Source organism: Rhinoderma darwinii, chromosome 1 (assembly GCF_050947455.1).
Source record: "Rhinoderma darwinii isolate aRhiDar2 chromosome 1, aRhiDar2.hap1, whole genome shotgun sequence".
NCBI lineage: Eukaryota > Metazoa > Chordata > Amphibia > Anura > Rhinodermatidae > Rhinoderma > Rhinoderma darwinii.
The window spans coordinates 16,174,091-16,198,189 of NC_134687.1; positions in this window are offsets into that span (position 1 = coordinate 16,174,091).

Genomic DNA, 24,099 nt, shown 5'->3' on the forward strand with positions numbered 1-24,099 from the left:
CCATAGATGTGACACAGTATAATGCCTTATAGATGTGACACAGTATAATGCCCCATAGCTGACACAGTATAATGCCCCATAGCTGACACAGTATAATGCCCCATAGATGTGACACAGTATAATACCCCATAGATGTGACACAGTATAATGCCTCATAGATGTGACACAGTATAATGCCCCATAGCTGACACAGTATAATGCCCCATAGATGTGACACAGTATAATGCCTTATAGATGTGACACAGTATAATGCCCCATAGATGTGACACAGTATAATGCCCCATAGATGTGACACAGTATAATGCCCCATAGATGTGACACAGTATAATGCCCCATAGCTGACACAGTATAATGCCCCATAGATGTGACACAGTATAATGCCTTATAGATGTGACACAGTATAATGCCCCCATAGATGTGACACAGTATAATACCCCATAGATGTGACACAGTATAATGCCTCCATAGCTGTGACACAGTATAATGCCCCATAGATGTGACACAGTATAATGCCCCATAGCTGACACAGTATAATGCCCCATAGATGTGACACAGTATAATGCCTCCATAGATGTGACACAGTATAATGCCCCATAGATGTGACACAGTATAATGCCTCCATAGCTGTGACACAGTATAATGCCCCATAGATGTGACACAGTATAATACCCCATAGATGTGACACAGTATAATGCCCCATAGATGTGACACAGTATAATGCCCCATAGATGTGACACAGTATAATGCCCCATAGATGTGACACAGTATAATACCCCATAGATGTGACACAGTATAATGCCCTTCATAGCTGCGACACAGTATAATGCCCCATAGATGTGACACAGTATAATGCCCCATAGATGTGACACAGTATAATACCCCATAGATGTGACACAGTATAATGCCCTTCATAGCTGCGACACAGTATAATGCCCCCATAGATGTGACACAGTATAATACCCCATAGATGTGACACAGTATAATACCCCATAGATGTGACACAGTATAATGCCCCATAGATGTGACACAGTATAATGCCCCCATAGATGTGACACAGTATAATGCCCCATAGATGTGACACAGTATAATACCCCATAGATGTGACACAGTATAATACCCCATAGATGCGACACAGTATAATGCCCCCATAGCTGTGACACAGTATAATGCCCCATAGATGTGACACAGTATAATGCCTCATAGATGTGACACAGTATAATGCCCCATAGATGTGACACAGTATAATGCCCCATAGATGTGACACAGTATAATGCCCCATAGCCGACACAGTATAATGCCCCATAGATGTGACACAGTATAATGCCCCATAGATGTGACACAGTATAATGCCCCATAGATGTGACACAGTATAATGCCTCATAGATGTGACACAGTATAATGCCCCATAGATGTGACACAGTATAATGCCCCATAGATGTGACACAGTATAATGCCCCATAGATGTGACACAGTATAATGCCCCATAGATGTGACACAGTATAATGCCCCATAGCCGACACAGTATAATGCCCCATAGATGTGACACAGTATAATGCCCCATAGATGTGACACAGTATAATGCCCCATAGATGTGACACAGTATAATGCCCCCATAGATGTGACACAGTATAATGCCCCATAGATGTGACACAGTATAATGCCCCATAGATGTGACACAGTATAATGCCTCCATAGATGTGACACAGTATAATGCCCCATAGCTGACACAGTATAATGCCCCATAGATGTGACACAGTATAATGCCCCATAGATGTGACACAGTATAATGCCCCATAGATGTGACACAGTATAATGCCCCATAGATGTGACACAGTATAATGCCTCCATAGATGTGACACAGTATAATGCCTCCATAGATGTGACACAGTATAATGCCCCATAGATGTGACACAGTATAATGCCCCATAGATGTGACACAGTATAATGCCCCATAGCTGTGACACAGTATAATGCCCCATAGATGTGACACAGTATAATGCCTCATAGATGTGACACAGTATAATGCCTCCATAGCTGCGACACAGTATAATGCCCCATAGATGTGACACAGTATAATGCCTCCATAGATGTGACACAGTATAATGCCTCATAGATGTGACACAGTATAATGCCTCCATAGCTGCGACACAGTATAATGCCCCATAGATGTGACACAGTATAATGCCCCATAGATGTGACACAGTATAATGCCCCATAGATGTGACACAGTATAATGCCCCCATAGATGTGACACAGTATAATGCCTCATAGATGTGGCACAGTATAATGCCCCATAGCTGCGACACAGTATAATGCCCCATAGATGTGACACAGTATAATGCCCCATAGATGTGACACAGTATAATGCCTCATAGATGTGACACAGTATAATGCCCCATAGCTGACACAGTATAATGCTCCATAGCTGACACAGTATAATGCCCCATAGCTGCGACACAGTATAATGCCCCATAGATGTGACACAGTATAATGCCTCCATAGCTGCCACACAGTATAATGCCTCCATAGATGTGACACAGTATAATGCCCCATAGATGTGACACAGTATAATGCCCCATAGATGTGACACAGTATAATACCCCATAGCTGCTACACAGTATAATGCCCCATAGATGTGACACAGTATAATGCCTCCATAGCCGCAACACAGTATAATGCCCCATAGCTGACACAGTATAATGCCTCCATAGCTGCGACACAGTATAATGCCTCCATAGCTGTGACACAGTATAATGCCCCATAGATGTGACACAGTATAATGCCCCATAGCCGACACAGTATAATGCCCCATAGCCGACACAGTATAATGCCCCATAGATGTGACACAGTATAATGCCCCATAGATGTGGCACAGTATAATACCCCATAGATGTGACACAGTATAATGCCCCATAGATGTGACACAGTATAATGCCCCATAGATGTGACACAGTATAATGCCCCATAGATGTGACACAGTATAATGCCTCCATAGCTGTGACACAGTATAATGCCCCATAGATGTGACACAGTATAATGCCTCCATAGATGTGACACAGTATAATGCTCCATAGCTGTGACACAGTATAATGCCCCATAGATGTGACACAGTATAATGCCCCATAGATGTGACACAGTATAATGCCCCATAGATGTGACACAGTATAATGCCCCATAGATGTGACACAGTATAATGCCTCATAGATGTGACACAGTATAATGCCCCATAGATGTGACACAGTATAATGCCCCCATAGCTGCGACACAGTATAATGCCCCATAGATGTGACACAGTATAATGCCCCATAGATGTGACACAGTATAATGCCCCATAGATGTGACACAGTATAATGCCCCATAGATGTGACACAGTATAATGCCCCATAGATGTGACACAGTATAATGCCTCATAGATGTGACACAGTATAATGCCTCATAGATGTGACACAGTATAATGCCCCATAGATGTGACACAGTATAATGCCCCATAGATGTGACACAGTATAATGCCCCATAGATGTGACACAGTATAATGCCCCATAGCTGTGACACAGTATAATGCCCCATAGATGTGACACAGTATAATGCCCCATAGCTGTGACACAGTATAATGCCTCCATAGCTGTGACACAGTATAATACCCCATAGATGTGACACAGTATAATACCCCATAGATGTGACACAGTATAATGCCCCATAGATGTGACACAGTATAATGCCCCATAGATGTGACACAGTATAATACCCCATAGATGTGACACAGTATAATGCCTCCATAGCTGTGACACAGTATAATACCCCATAGATGTGACACAGTATAATGCCCCCATAGATGTGACACAGTATAATGCCTCATAGCTGTGACACAGTATAATGCCCCATAGATGTGACACAGTATAATGCCCCATAGATGTGACACAGTATAATGCCCCATAGATGTGACACAGTATAATGCCCCATAGATGTGACACAGTATAATACCCCATAGATGTGACACAGTATAATACCCCATAGATGTGACACAGTATAATGCCCCCATAGATGTGACACAGTATAATGCCCCCATAGATGTGACACAGTATAATGCCTCCATAGCTGCGACACAGTATAATGCCTCATAGATGTGACACAGTATAATGCCTCATAGATGTGACACAGTATAATGCCTCCATAGCTGTGACACAGTATAATGCCCCATAGATGCGACACAGTATAATGCCCCATAGCTGTGACACAGTATAATGCCTCATAGATGTGACACAGTATAATGCCCCATAGATGTGACACAGTATAATGCCCCCATAGATGTGACACAGTATAATGCCTCCATAGATGTGACACAGTATAATGCCCCCATAGATGTGACACAGTATAATGCCCCCATAGATGTGACACAGTATAATGCCTCCATAGCTGTGACACAGTATAATGCCTCCATAGCTGTGACACAGTATAATGCCTCCATAGATGTGACACAGTATAATGCCTCCATAGCTGAGACAGTATAATGCCCCCATAGATGTGACACAGTATAATACCCCCATAGATGTGACACAGTATAATGCCCCATAGATGTGACACAGTATAATACCCCATAGATGTGACACAGTATAATGCCTCATAGATGTGACACAGTATAATACCCCATAGATGTGACACAGTATAATGCCCCCATAGATGTGACACAGTATAATGCCTCCATAGATGTGACACAGTATAATGCCCCATAGATGTGACACAGTATAATGCCCCCATAGCTGCGACACAGTATAATGCCCCATAGATGTGACACAGTATAATGCCCCATAGATGTGACACAGTATAATGCTCCATAGCTGACACAGTATAATACCCCATAGATGTGACACAGTATAATGCCTCATAGATGTGACACAGTATAATGCCCCATAGCTGTGACACAGTATAATGCCCCCATAGATGTGACACAGTATAATGCCTCATAGCTGCGACACAGTATAATGCCCCCATAGATGTGACACAGTATAATGCCCCCATAGATGTGACACAGTATAATGCCCCCATAGCTGTGACACAGTATAATGCCTCATAGCTGCGACACAGTATAATGCCCCCATAGATGTGACACAGTATAATGCCCCCATAGATGTGACACAGTATAATGCCCCCATAGCTGTGACACAGTATAATGCCTCCATAGCTGCGACACAGTATAATGCCTCCATAGATGCGACACAGTATAATGCCCCATAGATGTGACACAGTATAATGCCCCATAGATGTGACACAGTATAATGCCTCATAGATGTGACACAGTATAATGCCCCATAGATGTGACACAGTGTAATGCCCCATAGATGTGACACAGTATAATGCCCCATAGATGTGACACAGTATAATGCCCCATAGATGTGACACAGTATAATGCCTCATAGATGTGACACAGTATAATGCCTCCATAGCTGCCACACAGTATAATGCCCCATAGATGTGACACAGTATAATGCCTCCATAGATGTGACACAGTATAATGCCCCATAGATGTGACACAGTATAATGCCCCATAGATGTGACACAGTATAATACCCCATAGCTGCTACACAGTATAATGCCCCATAGATGTGACACAGTATAATGCCTCCATAGCCGCAACACAGTATAATGCCCCATAGCTGACACAGTATAATGCCTCCATAGCTGCGACACAGTATAATGCCTCCATAGCCGCAACACAGTATAATGCCCCATAGCTGACACAGTATAATGCCTCCATAGCTGTGACACAGTATAATGCCCCATAGATGTGACACAGTATAATGCCCCATAGCCGACACAGTATAATGCCCCATAGATGTGACACAGTATAATGCCCCATAGATGTGACACAGTATAATGCCCCATAGATGTGGCACAGTATAATACCCCATAGATGTGACACAGTATAATGCCTCCATAGCTGTGACACAGTATAATGCCCCATAGATGTGACACAGTATAATGCCCCATAGATGTGACACAGTATAATGCCTCATAGATGTGACACAGTATAATGCCCCATAGATGTGACACAGTATAATGCCCCCATAGATGTGACACAGTATAATGCCCCCATAGATGTGACACAGTATAATGCCTCATAGATGTGACACAGTATAATGCCTCCATAGCTGTGACACAGTATAATGCCCCCATAGATGTGACACAGTATAATGCCCCCATAGATGTGACACAGTATAATGCCTCCATAGCTGTGACACAGTATAATGCCCCCATAGCTGTGACACAGTATAATGCCCCCATAGATGTGACACAGTATAATGCCCCATAGATGTGACACAGTATAATGCCCCATAGATGTGACACAGTATAATGCCCCATAGATGTGACACAGTATAATGCCCCATAGATGTGACACAGTATAATGCCCCATAGATGTGACACAGTATAATGCCCCATAGATGTGACACAGTATAATGCCTCATAGATGTGACACAGTATAATGCCCCCATAGCTGCGACACAGTATAATGCCCCATAGATGCGACACAGTATAATGCCCCCATAGCTGCGACACAGTATAATACCCCATAGATGTGACACAGTATAATGCCCCATAGATGTGACACAGTATAATGCCCCCATAGATGTGACACAGTATAATGCCCCATAGATGTGACACAGTATAATGCCCCATAGATGTGACACAGTATAATGCCCCATAGATGTGACACAGTATAATACCCCATAGATGTGACACAGTATAATGCCCCATAGATGTGACACAGTATAATACCCCATAGATGTGACACAGTATAATGCCCCATAGATGTGACACAGTATAATGCCCCATAGATGTGACACAGTATAATGCCCCATAGCTGTGACACAGTATAATGCCCCATAGATGCGACACAGTATAATACCCCATAGATGTGACACAGTATAATGCCTCCATAGCTGTGACACAGTATAATACCCCATAGATGTGACACAGTATAATACCCCATAGATGTGACACAGTATAATGCCCCCATAGATGTGACACAGTATAATGCCCCATAGATGTGACACAGTATAATGCCCCATAGATGTGACACAGTATAATGCCCCATAGATGTGACACAGTATAATGCCCCATAGATGTGACACAGTATAATACCCCATAGATGTGACACAGTATAATGCCCCATAGATGTGACACAGTATAATACCCCATAGATGTGACACAGTATAATGCCCCCATAGATGTGACACAGTATAATGCCCCCATAGATGTGACACAGTATAATGCCTCCATAGCTGCGACACAGTATAATGCCCCATAGATGTGACACAGTATAATGCCCCCATAGATGTGACACAGTATAATGCCCCATAGATGTGACACAGTATAATGCCTCATAGATGTGACACAGTATAATGCCTCATAGATGTGACACAGTATAATGCCCCATAGATGTGACACAGTATAATGCCCCCATAGCTGCGACACAGTATAATGCCCCATAGATGTGACACAGTATAATGCCCCATAGATGTGACACAGTATAATGCCTCCATAGCTGCTACACAGTATAATGCCTCCATAGCTGTGACACAGTATAATGCCTCCATAGATGTGACACAGTATAATGCCTCATAGATGTGACACAGTATAATGCCTCCATAGCTGCTACACAGTATAATGCCTCCATAGCTGTGACACAGTATAATGCCTCCATAGCTGTGACACAGTATAATGCCTCCATAACTGCGACACAGTATAATGCCCCATAGCTGAGACAGTATAATGCCTCCATAGCTGTGACACAGTATAATGCCCCATAGATGTGACACAGTATAATGCCCCATAGCTGCTACACAGTATAATGCCTCATAGATGTGACACAGTATAATGCCTCATAGATGTGACACAGTATAATGCCTCCATAGATGTGACACAGTATAATGCCCCATAGATGTGACACAGTATAATGCCTCCATAGCTGCCACACAGTATAATGCCTCCATAGATGTGACACAGTATAATGCCCCATAGATGTGAGTGACACAGTATAATGCCCCATAGATGTGAGTGACACAGTATAATGCCCCATAGATGTGACACAGTATAATGCCCCATAGATGTGACACAGTATAATGCCTCATAGATGTGACACAGTATAATGCCCCATAGATGTGACACAGTATAATGCCCCATAGATGTGACACAGTATAATGCCCCATAGATGTGACACAGTATAATGCCTCATAGCTGTGACACAGTATAATGCCCCATAGATGTGACACAGTATAATGCCTCCATAGATGTGACACAGTATAATGCCTCATAGATGTGACACAGTATAATGCCCCATAGATGTGACACAGTATAATGCCCCATAGATGCGACACAGTATAATGCCCCATAGATGTGACACAGTATAATGCCCCATAGATGTGACACAGTATAATACCCCATAGATGTGACACAGTATAATGCCCCATAGATGTGACACAGTATAATGCCCCATAGATGTGACACAGTATAATACCCCATAGATGTGACACAGTATAATGCCTCATAGATGTGACACAGTATAATGCCCCATAGATGTGACACAGTATAATGCCTCCATAGCTGCGACACAGTATAATGCCCCATAGATGTGACACAGTATAATGCCCCATAGATGTGACACAGTATAATGCCCCATAGATGTGACACAGTATAATGCCCCATAGATGTGACACAGTATAATGCCCCATAGATGTGACACAGTATATGCCCCATAGCTGACACAGTATAATGCCCCATAGATGTGACACAGTATAATGCCCCCATAGATGTGACACAGTATAATGCCTCCATAGCTGCTACACAGTATAATGCCCCATAGATGTGACACAGTATAATGCCTCCATAGCTGTGACACAGTATAATGCCTCCATAGCTGTGACACAGTATAATGCCTCCATAGCTGAGACAGTATAATGCCTCCATAGATGTGACACAGTATAATGCCTCATAGATGTGACACAGTATAATGCCTCATAGATGTGACACAGTATAATGCCTCATAGATGTGACACAGTATAATGCCCCATAGATGTGACACAGTATAATGCCTCATAGATGTGACACAGTATAATGCCCCATAGATGTGACACAGTATAATGCCCCATAGATGTGACACAGTATAATGCCCCATAGCTGTGACACAGTATAATGCCCCATAGATGTGACACAGTATAATGCCCCATAGCTGCTACACAGTATAATGCCTCATAGATGTGACACAGTATAATGCCTCCATAGCTGCCACACAGTATAATGCCTCCATAGATGTGACACAGTATAATACCCCATAGATGTGACACAGTATAATGCCCCATAGATGTGACACAGTATAATGCCTCCATAGATGTGACACAGTATAATGCCTCATAGATGTGACACAGTATAATGCCTCATAGATGTGACACAGTATAATGCCCCATAGATGTGACACAGTATAATGCCCCATAGCTGCTACACAGTATAATGCCTCATAGATGTGACACAGTATAATGCCTCCATAGCTGCCACACAGTATAATGCCTCCATAGATGTGACACAGTATAATACCCCATAGATGTGACACAGTATAATGCCCCATAGATGTGACACAGTATAATGCCTCCATAGATGTGACACAGTATAATGCCTCATAGATGTGACACAGTATAATGCCCCATAGATGTGACACAGTATAATGCCTCCATAGATGTGACACAGTATAATGCCTCATAGATGTGACACAGTATAATGCCCCATAGATGTGACACAGTATAATGCCCCCATAGCTGTGACACAGTATAATGCCCCATAGCCGACACAGTATAATGCCCCCATAGATGTGACACAGTATAATGCCCCCATAGATGTGACACAGTATAATGCCCCATAGATGTGACACAGTATAATGCCCCATAGATGTGACACAGTATAATGCCCCCATAGATGTGACACAGTATAATGCCCCATAGATGTGACACAGTATAATGCCCCATAGATGTGACACAGTATAATGCCTCATAGCTGTGACACAGTATAATGCCCCATAGATGTGACACAGTATAATGCCCCATAGATGTGACACAGTATAATGCCCCATAGATGTGACACAGTATAATGCCTCCATAGCTGCCACACAGTATAATGCCTCATAGATGTGACACAGTATAATGCCCCATAGATGTGACACAGTATAATGCCTCCATAGCTGTGACACAGTATAATGCCTCATAGATGTGACACAGTATAATGCCCCATAGATGTGACACAGTATAATGCCCCATAGATGTGACACAGTATAATGCCTCCATAGCTGCCACACAGTATAATGCCTCATAGATGTGACACAGTATAATACCCCATAGATGTGACACAGTATAATGCCTCATAGATGTGACACAGTATAATGCCCCATAGATGTGACACAGTATAATGCCTCCATAGCTGCCACACAGTATAATGCCTCATAGCTGTGACACAGTATAATGCCCCATAGATGTGACACAGTATAATGCCTCATAGATGTGACACAGTATAATGCCCCATAGATGTGACACAGTATAATGCCTCCATAGCTGACACAGTATAATGCCTCCATAGATGTGACACAGTATAATGCCCCATAGATGTGACACAGTATAATGCCTCCATAGATGTGACACAGTATAATGCCCCATAGATGTGACACAGTATAATGCCTCCATAGCTGCCACACAGTATAATGCCTCATAGATGTGACACAGTATAATGCCCCATAGATGTGACACAGTATAATGCCTCCATAGATGTGACACAGTATAATGCCTCCATAGCTGCGACACAGTATAATGCCCCATAGATGTGACACAGTATAATGCCCCATAGCTGCTACACAGTATAATGCCCCATAGCTGACACAGTATAATGCCTCATAGATGTGACACAGTATAATGCCCCATAGCTGCTACACAGTATAATGCCCCATAGCTGACACAGTATAATGCCTCCATAGATGTGACACAGTATAATGCCCCATAGATGTGACACAGTATAATGCCTCCATAGATGTGACACAGTATAATGCCCCATAGATGTGACACAGTATAATGCCTCCATAGCTGCCACACAGTATAATGCCTCATAGATGTGACACAGTATAATGCCCCATAGATGTGACACAGTATAATGCCTCCATAGATGTGACACAGTATAATGCCTCCATAGCTGCGACACAGTATAATGCCCCATAGATGTGACACAGTATAATGCCCCATAGCTGCTACACAGTATAATGCCCCATAGCTGACACAGTATAATGCCTCATAGATGTGACACAGTATAATGCCCCATAGCTGCTACACAGTATAATGCCCCATAGCTGACACAGTATAATGCCTCATAGATGTGAGTGACACAGTATAATGCCTCCATAGCTGCCACACAGTATAATGCCTCCATAGCTGCCACACAGTATAATGCCTCATAGCTGTGACACAGTATAATGCCCCATAGATGTGACACAGTATAATGCCTCATAGATGTGACACAGTATAATGCCCCATAGATGTGACACAGTATAATGCCCCATAGATGTGACACAGTATAATGCCTCCATAGATGTGACACAGTATAATGCCCCATAGATGTGACACAGTATAATGCCCCATAGATGTGACACAGTATAATGCCCCATAGATGTGACACAGTATAATGCCCCATAGATGTGACACAGTATAATGCCTCCATAGATGTGACACAGTATAATGCCCCATAGATGTGACACAGTATAATGCCCCATAGATGTGACACAGTATAATGCCTCATAGATGTGACACAGTATAATGCCCCATAGATGTGACACAGTATAATGCCCCATAGATGTGACACAGTATAATGCTCCATAGCTGACACAGTATAATGCCCCATAGCTGCGACACAGTATAATGCCCCCATAGATGTGACACAGTATAATGCCCCCATAGATGTGACACAGTATAATGCCCCCATAGCTGTGACACAGTATAATGCCTCCATAGCTGCTACACAGTATAATGCCCCCATAGATGTGACACAGTATAATGCCTCCATAGCTGCGACACAGTATAATGCCTCCATAGCTGTGACACAGTATAATGCCCCATAGATGTGACACAGTATAATGCCCCATAGATGTGACACAGTATAATGCCTCCATAGCTGCGACACAGTATAATGCCTCCATAGCTGTGACACAGTATAATGCCCCATAGATGTGACACAGTATAATGCCCCATAGATGTGACACAGTATAATGCCCCATAGATGTGACACAGTATAATGCCTCCATAGCTGCGACACAGTATAATGCCTCCATAGCTGTGACACAGTATAATGCCCCATAGATGTGACACAGTATAATGCCCCATAGATGTGACACAGTATAATGCCCCATAGATGTGACACAGTATAATGCCTCATAGATGTGACACAGTATAATGCCCCATAGATGTGACACAGTATAATGCCTCATAGATGTGACACAGTATAATGCCTCCATAGCTGTGACACAGTATAATGCCCCATAGATGTGACACAGTATAATGCCCCATAGATGTGACACAGTATAATGCCCCATAGATGTGACACAGTATAATGCCCCATAGATGTGACACAGTATAATGCCCCATAGATGTGACACAGTATAATGCCCCCATAGATGTGACACAGTATAATGCCCCATAGATGTGACACAGTATAATGCCCCATAGATGTGACACAGTATAATGCCCCATAGATGTGACACAGTATAATGCCTCATAGATGTGACACAGTATAATGCCTCATAGATGTGACACAGTATAATGCCCCATAGATGTGACACAGTATAATGCCCCATAGCCGACACAGTATAATGCCCCATAGATGTGACACAGTATAATGCCCCCATAGCTGCGACACAGTATAATGCCCCATAGATGTGACACAGTATAATGCCCCCATAGCTGCGACACAGTATAATGCCCCATAGATGTGACACAGTATAATGCCCCATAGATGTGACACAGTATAATGCCTCCATAGCTGCGACACAGTATAATACCCCATAGATGTGACACAGTATAATACCCCATAGCTGTGACACAGTATAATGCCCCATAGATGTGACACAGTATAATGCCCCATAGATGTGACACAGTATAATGCCCCATAGATGTGACACAGTATAATGCCCCATAGATGTGACACAGTATAGTGCCCCATAGATGTGACACAGTATAATACCCCATAGATGTGACACAGTATAATGCCCCATAGATGTGACACAGTATAATGCCCCATAGATGTGACACAGTATAATACCCCATAGATGTGACACAGTATAATGCCTCCATAGATGTGACACAGTATAATGCCCCATAGATGTGACACAGTATAATACCCCATAGATGTGACACAGTATAATGCCCTTCATAGCTGCGACACAGTATAATGTCCCCATAGATGTGACACAGTATAATACCCCATAGATGTGACACAGTATAATGCCCCATAGATGTGACACAGTATAATGCCCCATAGATGTGACACAGTATAATGCCCCATAGATGTGACACAGTATAATACCCCATAGATGTGACACAGTATAATGCCCTTCATAGCTGCGACACAGTATAATGTCCCCATAGATGTGACACAGTATAATACCCCATAGATGTGACACAGTATAATGCCCCATAGATGTGACACAGTATAATGCCCCATAGATGTGACACAGTATAATACCCCATAGATGTGACACAGTATAATGCCTCATAGATGTGACACAGTATAATGCCCCATAGATGTGACACAGTATAATGCCCCATAGATGTGACACAGTATAATGCCCCCATAGATGTGACACAGTATAATGCCTCCATAGATGTGACACAGTATAATGCCTCCATAGCTGTGACACAGTATAATGCCTCCATAGATGTGACACAGTATAATGCCTCCATAGCTGTGACACAGTATAATGCCTCCATAGATGTGACACAGTATAATGCCCCATAGATGTGACACAGTATAATGCCTCATAGATGTGACACAGTATAATGCCTCATAGATGTGACACAGTATAATGCCCCATAGATGTGACACAGTATAATACCCCATAGATGTGACACAGTATAATGCCCCATAGCTGTGACACAGTATAATGCCCCATAGATGTGACACAGTATAATGCCTCATAGATGTGACACAGTATAATGCCCCATAGCCGACACAGTATAATGCCCCATAGATGTGACACAGTATAATGCCCCCATAGCTGCGACACAGTATAATGCCCCATAGATGTGACACAGTATAATGCCCCCATAGCTGCGACACAGTATAATGCCCCATAGATGTGACACAGTATAATGCCCCATAGATGTGACACAGTATAATGCCTCCATAGCTGCGACACAGTATAATACCCCATAGATGTGACACAGTATAATACCCCATAGATGTGACACAGTATAATACCCCATAGCTGTGACACAGTATAATGCCCCATAGATGTGACACAGTATAATGCCCATAGATGTGACACAGTATAATGCCCCATAGATGTGACACAGTATAATGCCCCATAGATGTGACACAGTATAATACCCCATAGATGTGACACAGTATAATGCCCTTCATAGCTGCGACACAGTATAATGCCCCATAGATGTGACACAGTATAGTGCCCCATAGATGTGACACAGTATAATACCCCATAGATGTGACACAGTATAATGCCCCATAGATGTGACACAGTATAATGCCCCATAGATGTGACACAGTATAATACCCCATAGATGTGACACAGTATAATGCCTCCATAGATGTGACACAGTATAATGCCCCATAGATGTGACACAGTATAATACCCCATAGATGTGACACAGTATAATGCCCTTCATAGCTGCGACACAGTATAATGTCCCCATAGATGTGACACAGTATAATACCCCATAGATGTGACACAGTATAATGCCCCATAGATGTGACACAGTATAATGCCCCATAGATGTGACACAGTATAATGCCCCATAGATGTGACACAGTATAATACCCCATAGATGTGACACAGTATAATGCCCTTCATAGCTGCGACACAGTATAATGTCCCCATAGATGTGACACAGTATAATACCCCATAGATGTGACACAGTATAATGCCCCATAGATGTGACACAGTATAATGCCCCATAGATGTGACACAGTATAATACCCCATAGATGTGACACAGTATAATGCCTCATAGATGTGACACAGTATAATGCCCCATAGATGTGACACAGTATAATGCCCCATAGATGTGACACAGTATAATGCCCCCATAGATGTGACACAGTATAATGCCTCCATAGATGTGACACAGTATAATGCCTCCATAGCTGTGACACAGTATAATGCCTCCATAGATGTGACACAGTATAATGCCCCATAGCTGTGACACAGTATAATGCCCCCATAGATGTGACACAGTATAATGCCCCATAGATGTGACACAGTATAATGCCTCCATAGATGTGACACAGTATAATGCCCCATAGATGTGACACAGTATAATGCCCCCATAGATGTGACACAGTATAATGCCCCCATAGATGTGACACAGTATAATGCCCCATAGATGTGACACAGTATAATGCCTCCATAGATGTGACACAGTATAATGCCCCATAGATGTGACACAGTATAATGCCCCCATAGATGTGACACAGTATAATGCCCCATAGATGTGACACAGTATAATGCCCCCATAGCTGCGACACAGTATAATGCCCCCATAGCTGTGACACAGTATAATGCCCCATAGCTGTGACACAGTATAATGCCTCCATAGCTGTGACACAGTATAATGCCTCCATAGATGTGACACAGTATAATGCCCCATAGCTGTGACACAGTATAATGCCCCATAGATGTGACACAGTATAATGCCTCCATAGCTGTGACACAGTATAATGCCTCCATAGATGTGACACAGTATAATGCCCCATAGCTGTGACACAGTATAATGCCCCCATAGATGTGACACAGTATAATGCCCCATAGATGTGACACAGTATAATGCCTCCATAGCTGTGACACAGTATAATGCCTCCATAGATGTGACACAGTATAATGCCCCATAGATGTGACACAGTATAATGCCCCATAGATGTGACACAGTATAATGCCTCCATAGATGTGACACAGTATAATGCCCCATAGATGTGACACAGTATAATGCCCCCATAGATGTGACACAGTATAATGCCCCCATAGCTGTGACACAGTATAATGCCTCATAGATGTGACACAGTATAATGCCCCATAGGTGTGACACAGTATAATGCCTCCATAGCTGTGACACAGTATAATGCCTCCATAGATGTGACACAGTATAATGCCCCATAGATGTGACACAGTATAATGCCCCCATAGATGTGACACAGTATAATGCCTCCATAGCTGTGACACAGTATAATGCCTCATAGATGTGACACAGTATAATGCCCCATAGATGTGACACAGTATAATGCCCCATAGATGTGACACAGTATAATGCCCCATAGATGTGACACAGTATAATACCCCATAGATGTGACACAGTATAATGCCTCATAGATGTGACACAGTATAATGCCCCCATAGATGTGACACAGTATAATGCCTCCATAGATGTGACACAGTATAATGCCTCATAGATGTGACACAGTATAATGCCCCATAGATGTGACACAGTATAATGCCCCATAGATGTGACACAGTATAATGCCCCATAGATGTGACACAGTATAATACCCCATAGATGTGACACAGTATAATGCCTCATAGATGTGACACAGTATAATGCCCCCATAGATGTGACACAGTATAATGCCCCATAGCTGCGACACAGTATAATGCCCCATAGATGTGACACAGTATAATGCCTCATAGCTGTGACACAGTATAATGCCTCATAGATGTGACACAGTATAATGCCCCCATAGCTGCGACACAGTATAATGCCCCATAGATGTGACACAGTATAATGCCCCCATAGCTGCGACACAGTATAATGCCCCATAGATGTGACACAGTATAATGCCTCCATAGCTATGACACAGTATAATGCCTCAGCTGTGACACAGTATAATGCCCCATAGATGTGACACAGCATATGCCCCATAGATGTGACACAGTATAATGCCCCATAGCTGTGACACAGTATAATGCCCCCATACAGTATAATGCCCCCATAGATGCGACACAGTATAATGCCTCCATAGCTGCTACACAGTATAATGCCCCCATAGATGTGACACAGTATAATGCCCCATAGATGTGACACAGTATAATGCCCCATAGATGTGACACAGTATAATGCCCCATAGATGTGACACAGTATAATGCCTCATAGATGTGACACAGTATAATGCCTCCATAGCTGCTACACAGTATAATGCCTCATAGCTGCGACACAGTATAATGCCTCAATAGCTGTGACACAGTATAATGCCTCCATAGCTGAGACAGTATAATGCCTCCATAGCTGTGACACAGTATAATGCCCCATAGATGTGACACAGTATAATGCCCCCATAGCTGTGACACAGTATAATGCCTCCATAGCTGTGACACAGTATAATGCCTCCATAGCTGTGACACAGTATAATGCCTCCATAGATGTGACACAGTATAATGCCTCCATAGATGTGACACAGTATATGCCCCATAGCTGCTACACAGTATAATGCCTCCATAGCTGTGACACAGTATAATGCCTCATAGATGTGACACAGTATAATGCCTCATAGATGTGACACAGTATAATGCCTCCATAGCTGCTACACAGTATAATGCCCCATAGATGTGACACAGTATAATGCCTCATAGATGTGACACAGTATAATGCCTCCATAGCTGCTACACAGTATAATGCCCCCATAGATGTGACACAGTATAATGCCTCCATAGATGTGACACAGTATAATGCCTCCATAGCTGTGACACAGTATAATGCCCCCATAGATGTGACACAGTATAATGCCCCATAGATGTGACACAGTATAATGCCCCATAGATGTGACACAGTATAATGCCCCATAGATGTGACACAGTATAATACCCCATAGATGTGACACAGTATAATGCCCCATAGATGTGACACAGTATAATGCCCCATAGATGTGACACAGTATAATGCCTCATAGATGTGACACAGTATAATGCCTCATAGATGTGACACAGTATAATGCCTCCATAGCTGTGACACAGTATAATGCCCCATAGATGTGACACAGTATAATACCCCATAGATGTGACACAGTATAATGCCCCCATAGCTGTGACACAGTATAATGCCCCATAGATGTGACACAGTATAATGCCCCATAGATGTGACACAGTATAATGCCCCATAGATGTGACACAGTATAATGCCCCATAGATGTGACACAGTATAATGCCCCATAGATGTGACACAGTATAATGCCTCATAGATGTGACACAGTATAATGCCCCATAGATGTGACACAGTATAATGCCCCCATAGCTGCGACACAGTATAATGCCCCATAGATGTGACACAGTATAATGCCCCATAGATGTGACACAGTATAATACCCCATAGATGTGACACAGTATAATACCCCATAGATGTGACACAGTATAATACCCCATAGCTGTGACACAGTATAATGCCCCATAGATGTGACACAGTATATTGCCCCATAGATGTGACACAGTATAATGCCCCATAGATGTGACACAGTATAATGCCCCATAGATGTGACACAGTATAATGCCCCATAGATGTGACACAGTATAGTGCCCCATAGATGTGACACAGTATAATACCCCATAGATGTGACACAGTATAATGCCCCATAGATGTGACACAGTATAATGCCCCATAGATGTGACACAGTATAATGCCCCATAGATGTGACACAGTATAATGCCCCATAGATGTGACACAGTATAGTGCCCCATAGATGTGACACAGTATAATGCCCCATAGATGTGACACAGTATAATGCCCCATAGATGTGACACAGTATAGTGCCCCATAGATGTGACACAGTATAATACCCCATAGATGTGACACAGTATAATGCCCCATAGATGTGACACAGTATAATGCCCCATAGATGTGACACAGTATAATACCCCATAGATGTGACACAGTATAATGCCCTTCATAGCTGCGACACAGTATAATGTCCCCATAGATGTGACACAGTATAATACCCCATAGATGTGACACAGTATAATGCCCCATAGATGTGACACAGTATAATGCCCCATAGATGTGACACAGTATAATACCCCATAGATGTGACACAGTATAATGCCTCCATAGCTGCGACACAGTATAATGCCTCCATAGCTGTGACACAGTATAATACCCCATAGATGTGACACAGTATAATACCCCATAGATGTGACACAGTATAATGCCTCCATAGCTGCGACACAGTATAATGCCTCCATAGCTGCGACACAGTATAATGCCTCATAGATGTGACACAGTATAATGCCCCATAGATGTGACACAGTATAATACCCCATAGATGTGACACAGTATAATGCCTCCATAGATGTGACACAGTATAATGCCCCCATAGATGTGACACAGTATAATGCCCCCATAGCTGTGACACAGTATAATGCCCCATAGATGTGACACAGTATAATGCCTCCATAGCTGTGACACAGTATAATGCCTCCATAGATGTGACACAGTATAATGCCCCATAGCTGTGACACAGTATAATGCCCCATAGATGTGACACAGTATAATGCCTCCATAGCTGTGACACAGTATAATGCCTCCATAGATGTGACACAGTATAATGCCCCATAGCTGTGACACAGTATAATGCCCCCATAGATGTGACACAGTATAATGCCCCATAGATGTGACACAGTATAATGCCCCCATAGATGTGACACAGTATAATGCCCCATAGATGTGACACAGTATAATGCCCCATAGATGTGACACAGTATAATGCCCCATAGATGTGACACAGTATAATGCCCCATAGATGTGACACAGTATAATACCCCATAGATGTGACACAGTATAATGCCTCATAGATGTGACACAGTATAATGCCTCATAGATGTGACACAGTATAATGCCCCCATAGCTGCGACACAGTATAATGCCCCATAGATGTGACACAGTATAATGCCCCCATAGCTGCGACACAGTATAATGCCCCATAGATGTGACACAGTATAATGCCTCAGCTGTGACACAGTATAATGCCCCATAGATGTGACACAGCATATGCCCCATAGATGTGACACAGTATAATGCCCCATAGCTGTGACACAGTATAATGCCCCCATACAGTATAATGCCCCCATAGATGCGACACAGTATAATGCCTCCATAGCTGCTACACAGTATAATGCCCCCATAGATGTGACACAGTATAATGCCCCATAGCTGTGACACAGTATAATGCCCCCATACAGTATAATGCCCCCATAGATGCGACACAGTATAATGCCTCCATAGCTGCTACACAGTATAATGCCCCCATAGATGTGACACAGTATAATGCCCCCATAGATGTGACACAGTATAATGCCTCCATAGCTGCTACACAGTATAATGCCTCATAGCTGCGACACAGTATAATGCCTCCATAGCTGAGACAGTATAATGCCTCCATAGCTGTGACACAGTATAATGCCCCATAGATGTGACACAGTATAATGCCCCCATAGCTGTGACACAGTATAATGCCTCCATAGCTGTGACACAGTATAATGCCTCCATAGCTGTGACACAGTATAATGCCTCCATAGCTGTGACACAGTATAATGCCTCCATAGCTGTGACACAGTATAATGCCCCATAGATGTGACACAGTATATGCCCCATAGCTGTGACACAGTATAATGCCTCATAGATGTGACACAGTATAATGCCTCATAGATGTGACACAGTATATGCCCCATAGCTGCTACACAGTATAATGCCTCCATAGCTGTGACACAGTATAATGCCTCATAGATGTGACACAGTATAATGCCCCATAGATGTGACACAGTATAATGCCTCATAGCTGTGACACAGTATAATGCCTCCATAGCTGTGACACAGTATAATGCCCCATAGATGTGACACAGTATATGCCCCATAGCTGTGACACAGTATAATGCCTCATAGATGTGACACAGTATAATGCCTCATAGATGTGACACAGTATATGCCCCATAGCTGCTACACAGTATAATGCCTCCATAGCTGTGACACAGTATAATGCCTCATAGCTGTGACACAGTATAATGCCCCATAGATGTGACACAGTATAATGCCCCATAGATGTGACACAGTATAATGCCCCATAGATGTGACACAGTATAATGCCCCATAGCTGTGACACAGTATAATGCCTCATAGATGTGACACAATATAATGCCTCCATAGCTGCGACACAGTATAATGCCTCCATAGATGTGACACAGTATAATGCCTCCATAGATGTGACACAGTATAATGCCCCATAGCTGCGACACAGTATAATACCCCATAGCTGTGTCACAGTATAATGCCCCCATAGATGTGACACAGTATAATGCCTCCATAGATGTGACACAGTATAATGCCTCCATAGCTGCGACACAGTATAATGCCTCCATAGCTGCGACACAGTATAATGCCCCCATAGCTGTGACACAGTATAATGCCTCATAGATGTGACACAGTATAATGCCCCATAGCTGCTACACAGTATAATGCCTCCATAGCTGTGACACAGTATAATGCCCCATAGATGTGACACAGTATAATGCCTCATAGATGTGACACAGTATATGCCCCATAGCTGCTACACAGTATAATGCCTCCATAGCTGTGACACAGTATAATGCCTCATAGATGTGACACAGTATAATGCCCCATAGATGTGACACAGTATAATGCCTCATAGATGTGACACAGTATAATGCCTCCATAGCTGCGACACAGTATAATGCCCCATAGCTGTGACACAGTATAATGCCCCATAGATGTGACACAGTATAATGCCCCCATAGATGTGACACAGTATAATGCCCCATAGCTGTGACACAGTATAATGCCTCATAGATGTGACACAATATAATGCCTCCATAGCTGCGACACAGTATAATGCCTCCATAGATGTGACACAGTATAATGCCTCATAGATGTGACACAGTATAATGCCTCCATAGATGTGACACAGTATAATGCCCCATAGCTGCGACACAGTATAATACCCCATAGCTGTGTCACAGTATAATGCCCCCATAGATGTGACACAGTATAATGCCTCCATAGCTGCGACACAGTATAATGCCTCCATAGCTGCGACACAGTATAATGCCCCATAGATGTGACACAGTATAATGCCTCCATAGCTGTGACACAGTATAATGCCTCATAGATGTGACACAGTATAATGCCTCATAGATGTGACACAGTATAATGCCCCATAGATGTGACACAGTATAATGCCTCCATAGATGTGACACAGTATAATGCCCCATAGATGTGACACAGTATAATGCCTCATAGATGTGACACAGTGTAATGCCCCATAGCTGACACAGTATAATGCTCCATAGCTGACACAGTATAATGCCCCATAGCTGCGACACAGTATAATGCCCCCATAGATGTGACACAGTATAATGCCCCCATAGATGTGACACAGTATAATGCCCCCATAGCTGTGACACAGTATAATGCCTCCATAGCTGCTACACAGTATAATGCCCCCATAGATGTGACACAGTATAATGCCTCCATAGCTGCGACACAGTATAATGCCTCCATAGCTGTGACACAGTATAATGCCCCATAGATGTGACACAGTATAATGCCCCATAGATGTGACACAGTATAATGCCCCATAGATGTGACACAGTATAATACCCCATAGATGTGACACAGTATAATGCCCCATAGATGTGACACAGTATAATGCCCCATAGATGTGACACAGTATAATGCCTCATAGATGTGACACAGTATAATGCCTCATAGATGTGACACAGTATAATGCCCCATAGATGTGACACAGTATAATGCCCCCATAGCTGCGACACAGTATAATGCCCCATAGATGTGACACAGTATAATGCCCCATAGATGTGACACAGTATAATGCCCCATAGATGTGACACAGTATAATGCCTCATAGCTGTGACACAGTATAATGCCTCATAGATGTGACACAGTATAATGCCCCATAGATGTGACACAGTATAATGCCCCCATAGCTGCGACACAGTATAATGCCCCATAGATGTGACACAGTATAATGCTTCCATAGCTGCGACACAGTATAATGCCCCATAGCTGCTACACAGTATAATGCCCCCATAGCTGCTACACAGTATAATGCCTCCATAGCTGTGACACAGTATAATGCCCCCATAGCTGCGACACAGTATAATGCCTCATAGATGTGACACAGTATAATGCCCCCATACAGTATAATGCCCCCATAGATGTGACACAGTATAATGCCTCCATAGCTGCTACACAGTATAATGCCCCCATAGATGTGACACAGTATAATACCCCATAGATGTGACACAGTATAATGCCCCATAGATGTGACACAGTATAATGCCCCATAGATGTGACACAGTATAATGCCTCCATAGATGTGACACAGTATAATGCCCCATAGATGTGACACAGTATAATGCCTCCATAGATGTGACACAGTATAATGCCTCCATAGCTGCGACACAGTATAATGCCCCCATAGATGTGACACAGTATAATGCCCCCATAGATGTGACACAGTATAATGCCCCCATAGATGTGACACAGTATAATGCCTTCATATGTGCGTACCTAATAAATAAAAAAAAACATAATTACTTACCTATCCCGGTTCCCACGACGGTGGGGGATGCGATGCTTCTCCTCCTCTGCACTGTCCCGTGAGTGACTCCGTGCAGACAGGCGCGATGAAGTCACTACATCGCGCCTGCCTGCACCGAGCCGCTCACGGCAGAGTGAATGCTGGAGCGAGGCTCCAGCATTCAACCCAACTGAATCTGCGTCCTGCGGACGCAGATTCAGTTGGAAGCGGGCAGCGCTGCATAGTTTTTTAAGATTGTGTGCGG